Source organism: Oreochromis aureus, linkage group 10, assembly GCF_013358895.1.
Source record: "Oreochromis aureus strain Israel breed Guangdong linkage group 10, ZZ_aureus, whole genome shotgun sequence".
NCBI lineage: Eukaryota > Metazoa > Chordata > Actinopteri > Cichliformes > Cichlidae > Oreochromis > Oreochromis aureus.
Genome location: NC_052951.1, coordinates 26,003,992 through 26,016,267, shown reverse-complemented (window position 1 = coordinate 26,016,267; position 12,276 = coordinate 26,003,992). Strand labels below are relative to the sequence as shown.

At 43.0% G+C, this 12,276-nt stretch overlaps 11 non-coding genes across 11 annotated transcripts; all 11 read right to left on the bottom strand.

The window, feature by feature from the left end:
- Window positions 1-1,217: 1,217 nt before the first annotated feature.
- On the bottom strand, window positions 1,218-1,306 carry trnay-gua. The gene is given in 2 exon segments: window positions 1,218-1,253; window positions 1,270-1,306. It is a non-coding gene; the product is annotated as a tRNA-Tyr (tRNA).
- Window positions 1,307-2,096: 790 nt separating this feature from the next.
- trnay-gua lies at window positions 2,097-2,185 on the bottom strand. Its single transcript is given in 2 exon segments — window positions 2,097-2,132; window positions 2,149-2,185. It is a non-coding gene; the product is annotated as a tRNA-Tyr (tRNA).
- Window positions 2,186-3,845: 1,660 nt separating this feature from the next.
- On the bottom strand, window positions 3,846-3,934 carry trnay-gua. Its single transcript is given in 2 exon segments — window positions 3,846-3,881; window positions 3,898-3,934. It is a non-coding gene; the product is annotated as a tRNA-Tyr (tRNA).
- Window positions 3,935-4,719: 785 nt separating this feature from the next.
- On the bottom strand, window positions 4,720-4,808 carry trnay-gua. Its single transcript is given in 2 exon segments — window positions 4,720-4,755; window positions 4,772-4,808. It is a non-coding gene; the product is annotated as a tRNA-Tyr (tRNA).
- A 785-nt stretch (window positions 4,809-5,593) lies between these two features.
- On the bottom strand, window positions 5,594-5,682 carry trnay-gua. Its single transcript is given in 2 exon segments — window positions 5,594-5,629; window positions 5,646-5,682. It is a non-coding gene; the product is annotated as a tRNA-Tyr (tRNA).
- Window positions 5,683-6,468: 786 nt separating this feature from the next.
- trnay-gua lies at window positions 6,469-6,557 on the bottom strand. The gene is given in 2 exon segments: window positions 6,469-6,504; window positions 6,521-6,557. It is a non-coding gene; the product is annotated as a tRNA-Tyr (tRNA).
- Window positions 6,558-7,345: 788 nt separating this feature from the next.
- On the bottom strand, window positions 7,346-7,434 carry trnay-gua. The gene is given in 2 exon segments: window positions 7,346-7,381; window positions 7,398-7,434. It is a non-coding gene; the product is annotated as a tRNA-Tyr (tRNA).
- A 1,664-nt stretch (window positions 7,435-9,098) lies between these two features.
- Window positions 9,099-9,187, bottom strand: trnay-gua. The gene is given in 2 exon segments: window positions 9,099-9,134; window positions 9,151-9,187. It is a non-coding gene; the product is annotated as a tRNA-Tyr (tRNA).
- A 786-nt stretch (window positions 9,188-9,973) lies between these two features.
- On the bottom strand, window positions 9,974-10,062 carry trnay-gua. The gene is given in 2 exon segments: window positions 9,974-10,009; window positions 10,026-10,062. It is a non-coding gene; the product is annotated as a tRNA-Tyr (tRNA).
- Window positions 10,063-10,848: 786 nt separating this feature from the next.
- Window positions 10,849-10,937, bottom strand: trnay-gua. Its single transcript is given in 2 exon segments — window positions 10,849-10,884; window positions 10,901-10,937. It is a non-coding gene; the product is annotated as a tRNA-Tyr (tRNA).
- A 785-nt stretch (window positions 10,938-11,722) lies between these two features.
- Window positions 11,723-11,811, bottom strand: trnay-gua. Its single transcript is given in 2 exon segments — window positions 11,723-11,758; window positions 11,775-11,811. It is a non-coding gene; the product is annotated as a tRNA-Tyr (tRNA).
- Window positions 11,812-12,276: the final 465 nt, after the last annotated feature.

The window sequence follows — 12,276 nt, the reverse complement described above, 5'->3', positions numbered from 1 at the left end:
AGCCTTCACTTTATCAAGTCAAAGGGAGTACAGGAAGCTGTTTTGATATTTCCCATACACCTACAGTGTCCCTCAAATGTATACATGAGGGTAGGGGGGTAATGTCAGTGACCTTTAATGTAGATCAGTCTTTTTGGACCTAAGGACTTGGCCCTACTTTCTGACTGAAAACTAGAGTAAAGTGGGAGGAAACATGTCTTCTTCCAACACACAGAGAAGTCTTTGCTTTTCCAACTGATCACTCAAAGGAGTATAGCGATACTATGAAATGGTAGTACACGCCATTGCGATTAAGTTTTGTTTTTAGCTGGGTTCAATCAGTACAGACAGAAGGTATTGTAAAATCTCCTCCGAGCCGGAGTTGAACCAGCGACCTAAGGATTCCTGTTCCCATACACCTACAGTCTCCGCTCTACCAACTGAGCTATCGAAGGATCACACGCACCGTGTCTGGTTTGTTGGACCATCGGATACATGGTACCTAACAGAGTCTGTGTTTTGCAAGAATTCCATGTTTCAAGGACTTGAACATAACAAAACTAACTGTACCTCTCTGATTCTACATGTTCCTTCATGCCTGAGGCACCGAACATATTTCACATCAACATGAGTATCCTTCCTTTTTCCAACTCTTGGGCTGCGTTCAGACCCAGGGGAGTACAGGGAGCAATTTTGAGAAATTGATACTAGAGCATAGGACTGTGCTTTTTTTGAATGTCACTTACCTTAATGTTGGTAGATCCAACCCTGTTGGACCATGGGATTGCACCAAACTTTTTCTCTGAAAATTGTCCTAACCTGTCTGGAACATGTCTTATGTTCGCTGTGTGTTACACTGTAAGCGCACCTATAGCTACTGACTTTGAAGCCTTCACTTTATCAAGTCAAAGGGAGTACAGGAAGCTGTTTTGATATTTCCCATACACCTACAGTATCCCTCAAATGTATACATGAGGGTAGGAGGGTTTTTTTAATGTCAGTGACCTTTAATGTAGATCAGTCTTTTGGACCCAAGGACTTGGCCCTACTTTCTGACTGAAAACTAGAGTAAAGTGGGAGGAAACATGTCTTCTTCCAACACACAGAGAAGTCTTTGCTTTTCCAACTGATCACTCAAAGGAGTATAGCGATACTATGAAATGGTAGTACACGCCATTGCGATTAAGTTTTGGTTTTAGCTGGGTTCAATCAGTACAGACAGAAGGTATTGTAAAATCTCCTCCGAGCCGGAGTTGAACCAGCGACCTAAGGATTCCTGTTCCCATACACCTACAGTTCTCCGCTCTACCAACTGAGCTATCGAAGGGATCACACGCACCGTGTCTGGTTTGTTGGACCATCGGATACATGGTACCTAACAGAGTCTGTGTTTTGCAAGAATTCCATGTTTCAAGGACTTGAACATAACAAAACTAACTGTACCTCTCTGATTCTACATGTTCCTTCATGCCTGAGGCACCGAACATATTTCACATCAACATGAGTATCCTTCCTTTTTCCAACTCTTGGGCTGCGTTCAGACCCAGGGGAGTACAGGGAGCAATTTTGAGAAATTGATACTAGAGCATAGGACTGTGCTTTTTTTGAATGTCACTTACCTTAATGTTGGTAGATCCAACCCTGTTGGACCATGGGATTGCACCAAACTTTTTCTCTGAAAATTGTCCTAACCTGTCTGGAACATGTCTTATGTTCGCTGTGTGTTACACTGTAAGCGCACCTATAGCTACTGACTTTGAAGCCTTCACTTTATCAAGTCAAAGGGAGTACAGGAAGCTGTTTTGATATTTCCCATACACCTACAGTGTCCCTCAAATGTATACATGAGGGTAGGAGGGGGGGAGGGGGTTAATGTCAGTGACCTTTAATGTAGATCAGTCTTTTTGGACCTAAGGACTTGGCCCTACTTTCTGACTGAAAACTAGAGTAAAGTGGGAGGAAAGATGTCTTCTTCCAACACACAGAGAAGTCTTTGCTTTTCCAACTGATCACTCAAAGGAGTATAGCGATACTATGAAATGGTAGTAAACGCCATTGCTATTAAGTTTTGTTTTTAGCTGGGTTCAATCAGTACAGACAGAAGGTATTGTAAAATCTCCTCCGAGCCGGAGTTGAACCAGCGACCTAAGGATTCCTGTTCCCATACACCTACAGTCCTCCGCTCTACCAACTGAGCTATCGAAGGGATCACACGCACCGTGTCTGGTTTGTTGGACCATCGGATACATGGTACCTAACAGAGTCTGTGTTTTGCAAGAATTCCATGTTTCAAGGACTTGAACATAACAAAACTAACTGTACCTCTCTGATTCTACATGTTCCTTCATGCCTGAGGCACCGAACATATTTCACATCAACATGAGTATCCTTCCTTTTTCCAACTCTTGGGCTGCGTTCAGACCCAGGGGAGTACAGGGAGCAATTTTGAGAAATTGATACTAGAGCATAGGACTGTGCTTTTTTTGAATGTCACTTACCTTAATGTTGGTAGATCCAACCCTGTTGGACCATGGGATTGCACCAAACTTTTTCTCTGAAAATTGTCCTAACCTGTCTGGAACATGTCTTATGTTCGCTGTGTGTTACACTGTAAGCGCACCTATAGCTACTGACTTTGAAGCCTTCACTTTATCAAGTCAAAGGGAGTACAGGAAGCTGTTTTGATATTTCCCATACACCTACAGTGTCCCTCAAATGTATACATGAGGGTAGGAGGGTTTTTTTTTAATGTCAGTGACCTTTAATGTAGATCAGTCTTTTTGGACCTAAGGACTTGGCCCTACTTTCTGACTGAAAACTAGAGTAAAGTGGGAGGAAAGATGTCTTCTTCCAACACACAGAGAAGTCTTTGCTTTTCCAACTGATCACTCAAAGGAGTATAGCGATACTATGAAATGGTAGTAAACGCCATTGCGATTAAGTTTTGTTTTTAGCTGGGTTCAATCAGTACAGACAGAAGGTATTGTAAAATCTCCTCCGAGCGGAGTTGAACCAGCGACCTAAGGATTCCTGTTCCCATACACCTACAGTCCTCCGCTCTACCAACTGAGCTATCGAAGGATCACACGCACCGTGTCTGGTTTGTTGGACCATCGGATACATGGTACCTAACAGAGTCTGTGTTTTGCAAGAATTCCATGTTTCAAGGACTTGAACATAACAAAACTAACTGTACCTCTCTGATTCTACATGTTCCTTCATGCCTGAGGCACCGAACATATTTCACATCAACATGAGTATCCTTCCTTTTTCCAACTCTTGGGCTGCGTTCAGACCCAGGGGAGTACAGGGAGCAATTTTGAGAAATTGATACTAGAGCATAGGACTGTGCTTTTTTTGAATGTCACTTACCTTAATGTTGGTAGATCCAACCCTGTTGGACCATGGGATTGCACCAAACTTTTTCTCTGAAAATTGTCCTAACCTGTCTGGAACATGTCTTATGTTCGCTGTGTGTTACACTGTAAGCGCACCTATAGCTACTGACTTTGAAGCCTTCACTTTATCAAGTCAAAGGGAGTACAGGAAGCTGTTTTGATATTTCCCATACACCTACAGTGTCCCTCAAATGTATACATGAGGGTAGGAGGGGGAGGGGTTAATGTCAGTGACCTTTAATGTAGATCAGTCTTTTGGACCTAAGGACTTGGCCCTACTTTCTGACTGAAAACTAGAGTAAAGTGGGAGGAAAGATGTCTTCTTCCAACACACAGAGAAGTCTTTGCTTTTCCAACTGATCACTCAAAGGAGTATAGCGATACTATGAAATGGTAGTAAACGCCATTGCGATTAAGTTTTGTTTTTAGCTGGGTTCAATCAGTACAGACAGAAGGTATTGTAAAATCTCCTCCGAGCCGGAGTTGAACCAGCGACCTAAGGATTCCTGTTCCCATACACCTACAGTCCTCCGCTCTACCAACTGAGCTATCGAGGGATCACACGCACCGTGTCTGGTTTGTTGGACCATCGGATACATGGTACCTAACAGAGTCTGTGTTTTGCAAGAATTCCATGTTTCAAGGACTTGAACATAACAAAACTAACTGTACCTCTCTGATTCTACATGTTCCTTCATGCCTGAGGCACCGAACATATTTCACATCAACATGAGTATCCTTCCTTTTTCCAACTCTTGGGCTGCGTTCAGACCCAGGGGAGTACAGGGAGCAATTTTGAGAAATTGATACTAGAGCATAGGACTGTGCTTTTTTGAATGTCACTTACCTTAATGTTGGTAGATCCAACCCTGTTGGACCATGGGATTGCACCAAACTTTTTCTCTGAAAATTGTCCTAACCTGTCTGGAACATGTCTTATGTTCGCTGTGTGTTACACTGTAAGCGCACCTATAGCTACTGACTTTGAAGCCTTCACTTTATCAAGTCAAAGGGAGTACAGGAAGCTGTTTTGATATTTCCCATACACCTACAGTGTCCCTCAAATGTATACATGAGGGTAGGAGGGTTTTTTTTTAATGTCAGTGACCTTTAATGTAGATCAGTCTTTTTGGACCCAAGGACTTGGCCCTACTTTCTGACTGAAAACTAGAGTAAAGTGGGAGGAAAGATGTCTTCTTCCAACACACAGAGAAGTCTTTGCTTTTCCAACTGATCACTCAAAGGAGTATAGCGATACTATGAAATGGTAGTAAACGCCATTGCGATTAAGTTTTGTTTTTAGCTGGGTTCAATCAGTACAGACAGAAGGTATTGTAAAATCTCCTCCGAGCGGGAGTTGAACCAGCGACCTAAGGATTCCTGTTCCCATACACCTACAGTCCTCCGCTCTACCAACTGAGCTATCGAAGGGATCACACGCACCGTGTCTGGTTTGTTGGACCATCGGATACATGGTACCTAACAGAGTCTGTGTTTTGCAAGAATTCCATGTTTCAAGGACTTGAACATAACAAAACTAACTGTACCTCTCTGATTCTACATGTTCCTTCATGCCTGAGGCACCGAACATATTTCACATCAACATGAGTATCCTTCCTTTTTCCAACTCTTGGGCTGCGTTCAGACCCAGGGGAGTACAGGGAGCAATTTTGAGAAATTGATACTAGAGCATAGGACTGTGCTTTTTTGAATGTCACTTACCTTAATGTTGGTAGATCCAACCCTGTTGGACCATGGGATTGCACCAAACTTTTTCTCTGAAAATTGTCCTAACCTGTCTGGAACATGTCTTATGTTCGCTGTGTGTTACACTGTAAGCGCACCTATAGCTACTGACTTTGAAGCCTTCACTTTATCAAGTCAAAGGAGTACAGGAAGCTGTTTTGATATTTCCCATACACCTACAGTGTCCCTCAAATGTATACATGAGGGTAGGAGGGGGAGGGGTTAATGTCAGTGACCTTTAATGTAGATCAGTCTTTTTGGACCTAAGGACTTGGCCCTACTTTCTGACTGAAAACTAGAGTAAAGTGGGAGGAAACATGTCTTCTTCCAACACACAGAGAAGTCTTTGCTTTTCCAACTGATCACTCAAAGGAGTATAGCGATACTATGAAATGGTAGTAAACGCCATTGCGATTAAGTTTTGTTTTTAGCTGGGTTCAATCAGTACAGACAGGAGGTATTGTAAAATCTCCTCCGAGCCGGAGTTGAACCAGCGACCTAAGGATTCCTGTTCCCATACACCTACAGTCCTCCGCTCTACCAACTGAGCTATCGAGGGATCACACGCACCGTGTCTGGTTTGTTGGACCATCGGATACATGGTACCTAACAGAGTCTGTGTTTTGCAAGAATTCCATGTTTCAAGGACTTGAACATAACAAAACTAACTGTACCTCTCTGATTCTACATGTTCCTTCATGCCTGAGGCACCGAACATATTTCACATCAACATGAGTATCCTTCCTTTTTCCAACTCTTGGGCTGCGTTCAGACCCAGGGGAGTACAGGGAGCAATTTTGAGAAATTGATACTAGAGCATAGGACTGTGCTTTTTTTGAATGTCACTTACCTTAATGTTGGTAGATCCAACCCTGTTGGACCATGGGATTGCACCAAACTTTTTCTCTGAAAATTGTCCTAACCTGTCTGGAACATGTCTTATGTTCGCTGTGTGTTACACTGTAAGCGCACCTATAGCTACTGACTTTGAAGCCTTCACTTTATCAAGTCAAAGGGAGTACAGGAAGCTGTTTTGATATTTCCCATACACCTACAGTGTCCCTCAAATGTATACATGAGGGTAGGAGGGGGGGGGGGTTAATGTCAGTGACCTTTAATGTAGATCAGTCTTTTGGACCTAAGGACTTGGCCCTACTTTCTGACTGAAAACTAGAGTAAAGTGGGAGGAAAGATGTCTTCTTCCAACACACAGAGAAGTCTTTGCTTTTCCAACTGATCACTCAAAGGAGTATAGCGATACTATGAAATGGTAGTAAACGCCATTGCGATTAAGTTTTGTTTTTAGCTGGGTTCAATCAGTACAGACAGAAGGTATTGTAAAATCTCCTCCGAGCCGGAGTTGAACCAGCGACCTAAGGATTCCTGTTCCCATACACCTACAGTCCTCCGCTCTACCAACTGAGCTATCGAAGGGATCACACGCACCGTGTCTGGTTTGTTGGACCATCGGATACATGGTACCTAACAGAGTCTGTGTTTTGCAAGAATTCCATGTTTCAAGGACTTGAACATAACAAAACTAACTGTACCTCTCTGATTCTACATGTTCCTTCATGCCTGAGGCACCGAACATATTTCACATCAACATGAGTATCCTTCCTTTTTCCAACTCTTGGGCTGCGTTCAGACCCAGGGGAGTACAGGGAGCAATTTTGAGAAATTGATACTAGAGCATAGGACTGTGCTTTTTTTGAATGTCACTTACCTTAATGTTGGTAGATCCAACCCTGTTGGACCATGGGATTGCACCAAAACTTTTCTCTGAAAATTGTCCTAACCTGTCTGGAACATGTCTTATGTTCGCTGTGTGTTACACTGTAAGCGCACCTATAGCTACTGACTTTGAAGCCTTCACTTTATCAAGTCAAAGGGAGTACAGGAAGCTGTTTTGATATTTCCCATACACCTACAGTGTCCCTCAAATGTATACATGAGGGTAGGAGGGGGGAGGGGTTAATGTCAGTGACCTTTAATGTAGATCAGTCTTTTTGGACCTAAGGACTTGGCCCTACTTTCTGACTGAAAACTAGAGTAAAGTGGGAGGAAAGATGTCTTCTTCCAACACACAGAGAAGTCTTTGCTTTTCCAACTGATCACTCAAAGGAGTATAGCGATACTATGAAATGGTAGTAAACGCCATTGCGATTAAGTTTTGTTTTTAGCTGGGTTCAATCAGTACAGACAGAAGGTATTGTAAAATCTCCTCCGAGCCGGAGTTGAACCAGCGACCTAAGGATTCCTGTTCCCATACACCTACAGTCCTCCGCTCTACCAACTGAGCTATCGAAGGATCACACGCACCGTGTCTGGTTTGTTGGACCATCGGATACATGGTACCTAACAGAGTCTGTGTTTTGCAAGAATTCCATGTTTCAAGGACTTGAACATAACAAAACTAACTGTACCTCTCTGATTCTACATGTTCCTTCATGCCTGAGGCACCGAACATATTTCACATCAACATGAGTATCCTTCCTTTTTCCAACTCTTGGGCTGCGTTCAGACCCAGGGGAGTACAGGGAGCAATTTTGAGAAATTGATACTAGAGCATAGGACTGTGCTTTTTTTTTTGAATGTCACTTACCTTAATGTTGGTAGATCCAACCCTGTTGGACCATGGGATTGCACCAAACTTTTTCTCTGAAAATTGTCCTAACCTGTCTGGAACATGTCTTATGTTCGCTGTGTGTTACACTGTAAGCGCACCTATAGCTACTGACTTTGAAGCCTTCACTTTATCAAGTCAAAGGGAGTACAGGAAGCTGTTTTGATATTTCCCATACACCTACAGTGTCCCTCAAATGTATACATGAGGGTAGGAGGGGGGGGGGTTAATGTCAGTGACCTTTAATGTAGATCAGTCTTTTGGACCTAAGGACTTGGCCCTACTTTCTGACTGAAAACTAGAGTAAAGTGGGAGGAAAGATGTCTTCTTCCAACACACAGAGAAGTCTTTGCTTTTCCAACTGATCACTCAAAGGAGTATAGCGATACTATGAAATGGTAGTAAACGCCATTGCGATTAAGTTTTGTTTTAGCTGGGTTCAATCAGTACAGACAGAAGGTATTGTAAAATCTCCTCCGAGCGAGGAGTTGAACCAGCGACCTAAGGATTCCTGTTCCCATACACCTACAGTCCTCCGCTCTACCAACTGAGCTATCGAAGGGATCACACGCACTGTGTCTGGTTTGTTGGACCATCGGATACATGGTACCTAACAGAGTCTGTGTTTTGCAAGAATTCCATGTTTCAAGGACTTGAACATAACAAAACTAACTGTACCTCTCTGATTCTACATGTTCCTTCATGCCTGAGGCACCGAACATATTTCACATCAACATGAGTATCCTTCCTTTTTCCAACTCTTGGGCTGCGCTCAGACCCAGGGGAGTACAGGGAGCAATTTTGAGAAATTGATACTAGAGCATAGGACTGTGCTTTTTTTGAATGTCACTTACCTTAATGTTGGTAGATCCAACCCTGTTGGACCATGGGATTGCACCAAACTTTTTCTCTGAAAATTGTCCTAACCTGTCTGGAACATGTCTTATGTTCGCTGTGTGTTACACTGTAAGCGCACCTATAGCTACTGACTTTGAAGCCTTCACTTTATCAAGTCAAAGGGAGTACAGGAAGCTGTTTTGATATTTCCCATACACCTACAGTGTCCCTCAAATGTATACATGAGGGTAGGAGGGGGAGGGGTTAATGTCAGTGACCTTTAATGTAGATCAGTCTTTTTGGACCTAAGGACTTGGCCCTACTTTCTGACTGAAAACTAGAGTAAAGTGGGAGGAAAGATGTCTTCTTCCAACACACAGAGAAGTCTTTGCTTTTCCAACTGATCACTCAAAGGAGTATAGCGATACTATGAAATGGTAGTAAACGCCATTGCGATTAAGTTTTGTTTTTAGCTGGGTTCAATCAGTACAGACAGAAGGTATTGTAAAATCTCCTCCGAGCGAGAGTTGAACCAGCGACCTAAGGATTCCTGTTCCCATACACCTACAGTCCTCCGCTCTACCAACTGAGCTATCGAAGGGATCACACGCACCGTGTCTGGTTTGTTGGACCATCGGATACATGGTACCTAACAGAGTCTGTGTTTTGCAAGAATTCCATGTTTCAAGGACTTGAACATAACAAAACTAACTGTACCTCTCTGATTCTACATGTTCCTTCATGCCTGAGGCACCGAACATATTTCACATCAACATGAGTATCCTTCCTTTTTCCAACTCTTGGGCTGCGTTCAGACCCAGGGGAGTACAGGGAGCAATTTTGAGAAATTGATACTAGAGCATAGGACTGTGCTTTTTTGAATGTCACTTACCTTAATGTTGGTAGATCCAACCCTGTTGGACCATGGGATTGCACCAAACTTTTTCTCTGAAAATTGTCCTAACCTGTCTGGAACATGTCTTATGTTCGCTGTGTGTTACACTGTAAGCGCACCTATAGCTACTGACTTTGAAGCCTTCACTTTATCAAGTCAAAGGGAGTACAGGAAGCTGTTTTGATATTTCCCATACACCTACAGTGTCCCTCAAATGTATACATGAGGGTAGGAGGGGAGGGGGTTAATGTCAGTGACCTTTAATGTAGATCAGTCTTTTTGGACCTAAGGACTTGGCCCTACTTTCTGACTGAAAACTAGAGTAAAGTGGGAGGAAAGATGTCTTCTTCCAACACACAGAGAAGTCTTTGCTTTTCCAACTGATCACTCAAAGGAGTATAGCGATACTATGAAATGGTAGTAAACGCCATTGCGATTAAGTTTTGTTTTTAGCTGGGTTCAATCAGTACAGACAGAAGGTATTGTAAAATCTCCTCCCAGCCGGAGTTGAACCAGCGACCTAAGGATTCCTGTTCCCATACACCTACAGTCCTCCGCTCTACCAACTGAGCTATCGAAGGGATCACACGCACCATGTCTGGTTTGTTGGACCATCGGATACATGGTACCTAACAGAGTCTGTGTTTTGCAAGAATTCCATGTTTCAAGGACTTGAACATAACAAAACTAACTGTACCTCTCTGATTCTACATGTTCCTTCATGCCTGAGGCACCGAACATATTTCACATCAACATGAGTATCCTTCCTTTTTCCAACTCTTGGGCTGCGTTCAGACCCAGGGGAGTACAGGGAGCAATTTTGAGAAATTGATACTAGAGCATAGGACTGTGCTTTTTTTGAATGTCACTTACCTTAATGTTGGTAGATCCAACCCTGTTGGACCATGGGATTGCACCAAACTTTTCTCTGAAAATTGTCCTAACCTGTCTGGAACATGTCTTATGTTCGCTGTGTGTTACACTGTAAGCGCACCTATAGCTACTGACTTTGAAGCCTTCACTTTATCAAGTCAAAGGGAGTACAGGAAGCTGTTTTGATATTTCCCATACACCTACAGTGTCCCTCAAATGTATACATGAGGGTAGGAGGGGGAGGGGTTAATGTCAGTGACCTTTAATGTAGATCAGTCTTTTTGGACCCAAGGACTTGGCCCTACTTTCTGACTGAAAACTAGAGTAAAGTGGGAGGAAAGATGTCTTCTTCCAACACACAGAGAAGTCTTTGCTTTTCCAACTGATCACTCAAAGGAGTATAGCGATACTATGAAATGGTAGTAAACGCCATTGCGATTAAGTTTTGTTTTTAGCTGGGTTCAATCAGTACAGACAGAAGGTATTGTAAAATCTCCTCCGAGCCGGAGTTGAACCAGCGACCTAAGGATTCCTGTTCCCATACACCTACAGTCCTCCGCTCTACCAACTGAGCTATCGAAGGGATCACACGCACCGTGTCTGGTTTGTTGGACCATCGGATACATGGTACCTAACAGAGTCTGTGTTTTGCAAGAATTCCATGTTTCAAGGACTTGAACATAACAAAACTAACTGTACCTCTCTGATTCTACATGTTCCTTCATGCCTGAGGCACCGAACATATTTCACATCAACATGAGTATCCTTCCTTTTTCCAACTCTTGGGCTGCGTTCAGACCCAGGGGAGTACAGGGAGCAATTTTGAGAAATTGATACTAGAGCATAGGACTGTGCTTTTTGAATGTCACTTACCTTAATGTTGGTAGATCCAACCCTGTTGGACCATGGGATTGCACCAAACTTTTTCTCTGAAAATTGTCCTAACCTGTCTGGAACATGTCTTATGTTCGCTGTGTGTTACACTGTAAGCGCACCTATAGCTACTGACTTTGAAGCCTTCACTTTATCAAGTCAAAGGGAGTACAGGAAGCTGTTTTGATATTTCCCATACACCTACAGTGTCCCTCAAATGTATACATGAGGGTAGGAGGGGAGGGGGTTAATGTCAGTGACCTTTAATGTAGATCAGTCTTTTTGGACCTAAGGACTTGGCCCTACTTTCTGACTGAAAACTAGAGTAAAGTGGGAGGAAAGATGTCTTCTTCCAACACACAGAGAAGTCTTTGCTTTTCCAACTGATCACTCAAAGGAGTATAGCGATACTATGAAATGGTAGTAAACGCCATTGCGATTAAGTTTTGTTTTTAGCTGGGTTCAATCAGTACAGACAGAAGGTATTGTAAAATCTCCTCCGAGCCGGAGTTGAACCAGCGACCTAAGGATTCCTGTTCCCATACACCTACAGTCCTCCGCTCTACCAACTGAGCTATCGAAGGGATCACACGCACCGTGTCTGGTTTGTTGGACCATCGGATACATGGTACCTAACAGAGTCTGTGTTTTGCAAGAATTCCATGTTTCAAGGACTTGAACATAACAAAACTAACTGTACCTCTCTGATTCTACATGTTCCTTCATGCCTGAGGCACCGAACATATTTCACATCAACATGAGTATCCTTCCTTTTTCCAACTCTTGGGCTGCGTTCAGACCCAGGGGAGTACAGGGAGCAATTTTGAGAAATTGATACTAGAGCATAGGACTGTGCTTTTTTTGAATGTCACTTACCTTAATGTTGGTAGATCCAACCCTGTTGGACCATGGGATTGCACCAAACTTTTTCTCCGGATACTGTCACAGCCTGCGTGTTCTTTTTTGTTTACTCCCAATTGCATTACCTTTCATGTAGGTAAAGAGCAATAAAAGTGTATTTTGAGGGCAATCATTTAATTCTGGGAGAC